The 4,324-nt window shown below is 44.0% G+C and overlaps 1 long non-coding RNA gene across 1 annotated transcript; it reads right to left on the bottom strand.

Annotated features, from left to right (window-relative positions):
* Positions 1 to 808: 808 nt before the first annotated feature.
* Positions 809 to 1,487, bottom strand: LOC142601291 (uncharacterized). The gene is made up of 3 exons (XR_012834892.1): positions 1,375 to 1,487; positions 1,172 to 1,274; positions 809 to 899 (listed from the first exon to the last, which is right to left on the bottom strand). It is a non-coding gene; the product is annotated as an uncharacterized LOC142601291 (long non-coding RNA).
* Positions 1,488 to 4,324: the final 2,837 nt, after the last annotated feature.

Below are 4,324 nucleotides of genomic sequence, written 5' to 3'. Positions count from 1 at the left end.
TTCCGAACCTGCTGTGTTGGCTTCCCCGCGGGATTTACAAGCTCGCTCCTTCTGGTGATCTGATTTCCATGTGTATGAGATGAGGTGAGAGCATGGCCATTTCAAAGCCTCGGAAATGGACCTCCAGCACTGGGATGCTGAAGGAGGACAGAGGAATCAGCATGAGAATGTTATCCTAACACCTTGGCAAGAATGGGAACCCTCACCCGAATGTTTATTCAGAGGCAGAGGGATGGCCTAGCTGGGCAGCATTTTATTTTTCACTCCTGGGAGTGTGAAAGGAGGACACATAAAGAAATTTACAACGGGTAATTCTCCTCCCGAGACCTAAAAGATGCTACAAAGTTGTGGAAAAACAAAAGGCTTTTAAGATGAGGGAGGGATTTTGCTGCCCACAGTGAGCTTAAACCTGCAGCTTGCATTCAGACAAAATTCAGACAAACAGTTTATGTCAGTAAGAGATGTATCAGAAAAGAGCAATGGGATTTTACCCAGGCCGTGGCTTTCAAAATCAAACATGGTCCTTCTTGTTTGTGGCTGACAATGCTCAGCAGCCTGACAGGGTATGGCCGCAGAGCTGCGCAAGGGGTGAGCTATCTAACAGGAGATCAGCAAATCTGGTCAAGTAATGAAAGTTACCATCTGCCTAGCAAAACCGTGAATACTTATCTGGTGCTCTTGAAAGAGCACATGGCATATTAATTAGTGTCAGACACTGATGAAAGGCTAGCCCAGTGATACTGCTGAACCAAAGCAGTGGCTGCTCCTGCTGCTGCTCAGCGTGCGGTGCAGGAGAATGCAGAGAAGGGTCTTGTGTTTGGGTCCAGCCTGACCTGGTCTCAGTTGTACCCCGGGAGCTGCCTTCAGCTTCCGATGGCCCTCTCTCTCTCGTCTTCACTCTGTAACAAGAGCCGGGCATATGGCTTTTCACATAAACATATCACATCTTTCTCCTGGATAAGTACACATATGGGATATTTCTAAATATTTTGTCCAACTTTAGGAGAGTTTTGCAAAAAAAAGCAAGCCTCTTCTGCCCCCACAAAATCCCTTGGGAGACCATCCTGTAAGTATATTTGACATGTGAAGAATGATAGCCAAATATAATTGGAACAAACTGTATCTAGACAGGTATATTTCAAACCCAGAAAGCCCATTAGATTTTTCTGACCTGAACACTTGTGCATCCTAAGCGTCCTCAGCCATGGAATTTCAGCCCATTCCTCTGTACTGAGCAGGCCTTTCACTTTGGAAAGATGATAAATTGCTATGCCCTGGTGGAGATTAAAAGCAGGTAAACAGACAGCACGGCCTTGACCTATTTCTCATACATTTCACACAGGTGAGTTCACCCAGGTTCTAAAGTTTACCAACCTGTCAATGATAAGCAGTTTACATTAGTTTCCTGTTTTAACCACCAGCCTCTGGCTACCTCGTGTTACAGGGTCACGCTTCTCTGCTCCAGATGAGTGAGTTCATCCCACGAGCATGCTTCTGACCAAAGCTGGACCAGATGAGGAGGAACTGAAGTAACGGGCCTAGCACAGCAGCTTGATGTTATTACCTAGTCTTTTAGGACAACCTAATGAGATGAACACATTCATCTGTACATCAGAAGACAGTGGCACATACTCCTAATGTGTTAGTGTGACTAGGACTAACATGAGCAAGGCCACTTTTATGGAGCAGTGTGTCGGCAAGTGACAATTTATCATAACATTTAGTTTTCAGAATAAAAGCAGCTCACTGTTAAGTCTACAGGCATGAGTCTCCATGTTCAGATGTCACAGCAGACTATTTTCTAATCAATAGAGCATATATCTTCATGAAGAAAACTGGGTTGGTAAGTCAAAAGCTTTTGGTAAGGCATTTGTGTTCCACGGATGGTAACACTTAGAGACTTCCTTATTCGGAAGAGCAACAGGTCCCAGAGAGAGATTTCCAGTGAACTGGCAGAGCTCCGGGGCTCTGCAACAAGTCCTCTCCCCCTCTCCTCCAGAATAAGACTGGAGGAAGACAGTCTGGTTTCATCCTAACATTATCTCTCTGACCTGCCCGTTTCTAACAGTCAAAGAAGAACAGCACTTCCCAAGGGCAGATTCGGGTCTCAAGGGAACTGAATAACCCTCCGGAAGAGACTGTCTTTCCTCTATCCTGAGCAGAAGCAAAGGGAACAGCGAGGCTATCAGGGTTGACGCTCACCTCAGGTAACCAAGCCACCAAAAATCAGGCTTCTGGCTCGTGCCAGCACTTTAAGGCTCCCTTTACAGAACAGGCACCTGCGGGAGGTGATTTTCCCATCTATTTTAGGAGGGGTTGAAAATACCTGTTGTGTCCTGACTGGCAAGAGGAGGAAGACAGACCATCAGTCTGGATCTGCAGCAGCCCAGTGCTGTGGGAGCACCCTTAGGCATCATAGGTTCGATGCCTCCAGTTAGTTGACAGGAATCGGGGCCAAATACCTTTGTCAGCTTCAGAGAGGAGTTTCACATTTTCTGTGTTGAAAACCTTCTAAAAAGAATCAGAAAAAAATAGCAGAAGAGATTAGATCATATTGCAGGCTATTTATTGGGTATTTGTATTTTAAAATTGAATCATCTTCAGCTATGTGAGGGCAAAACAAGAGCAATCAGAAACAGCTGCAATGATTTTAGTCGAAGGACTAAACCTTCCAGCCTGGCCTAAGATCTTGCATACATCCTGGTCACTCTGGCTAGTGCTATACTCACCAGCATCTTGGAAGATCAGATGATAAGCTTGCACATCCACATGGAATTTTCCACAACAGCCACAGGCAAAACTTATTTCAGTGATCCAACCTCAAACTTCCTATCAAGGCGTTTCAATTCCCCTATTACTGAAGACAGAGCACAGCTGCCTACTGCTTTTGGGAGCAGTAAAACTGCATGGAAAATTCAGGTTGTAGATTTAAAATACTCAAATATAATTAGAAGCCCCATGACCCTTTGAGTTCCATGCCTGACTAGCAAGAATCACATGCAAACAAGCAATAGCGAACCTAAGAAGCATTGTACATTCCTTGCAATGTTATAGGGAAGCATTCCTAATCTCTTTATAAATTACCAAGCTCAGCCCATATCTGAAGATAGTGTCAGGCAACCTGAACTGATAGTCTGATCTGGTGCAGCAAATCCCACTTTGTTTTGATTTCAGCCTCTTTTTTTCCACCACCAGTAGTTAATGTTTGATATGCAGGGCACTGGGATAATTATCACTGCATCTGTTTTCTCTATTACAGACTGCATTTTTAGCCATATAATCACTTACAATTGGATGGAGGATTCTCAGAGTGTGTTTACCAAAGAAGTGTATTGAGAGGCATCTGTTTCACTTAGTCTGGGGGGGGGGAAAAAAAAAAAAAAGTCAAAATTGAATACTTACCCTGGAGCAATGCTGAAATTATGCTACATACTAAAGTCCAGGCTACTGCTCTATTAAATCAATTTTTAATGCCTCCTTATTAAATCTACTAACCTTTCCTGCACCAGACATGCCCAGATTTCATGAGCATCCTTGCCAATACTAGGAAGCAACTGATGCTAACCAAGAATAGAAGGCATCAAAATTTAATTCCCAGAGTAAAAAACCAGCTTGTATTTTGCACTGTTATAATAAGCAAACTCTAATAAAGTGTATTAAGCTCAGCCCTGGCTTGCAGAAGCTATGCACAGACTGCAAAAGCTCTGAAGGGCAGGAGATGCTTTATTTGACAGCTTCTGCTAAATAAACAAAAATAAATGCTTATACGGAACATTCACATAACCCCTTGCTCATTTCAGGGTCTGTGGTTTGCAGATCGCTGCAGAAGACTAAAATTGCAATCCTTGGCTAAGTGAATTCCCACATATCTGTCTCAAAGTCTTGTTGTTCTTTGAAGACAAAGGAAGTTTCAAGTATTAAAACCATCTTTAAAATCTTTAGGAGACAGTGTGACAAGGTACTTTGTGCTTGTAGGGAGATGGAAAACCAAAGATCTGTAATTTTTTCCAGCTTTTCTTATGCTACTGGTAAGACACCCTTACATGGAGATACTCCCCTCTCACCCATCTACTCTCCTCTCAACTCTCATCTCCCTCCCAGTTCCTGGCACAGTAGCTAGCAGAGTAGGACTTTGGGCTGCAGAGCAGAGACATCCATTATTTGAGAGAGGACACTTCACAGGTCTTGGGCATGTCTCAGCTGTGCCCCACGCTACACCGCTTAGCCTGCTTGGAGAGGGGTAGAGGTCCCCAGATCCAAAACTGAGGTGGATCCAGGTGGACTAAGTTAAAAACATCTCTTCCATTGGGGACACTCAGCCCTA

This window comes from Balearica regulorum, chromosome 3 (assembly GCF_011004875.1).
Source record: "Balearica regulorum gibbericeps isolate bBalReg1 chromosome 3, bBalReg1.pri, whole genome shotgun sequence".
Classification (NCBI taxonomy): domain Eukaryota; kingdom Metazoa; phylum Chordata; class Aves; order Gruiformes; family Gruidae; genus Balearica; species Balearica regulorum.
This window is presented reverse-complemented; position numbering and strand designations above follow the sequence as displayed.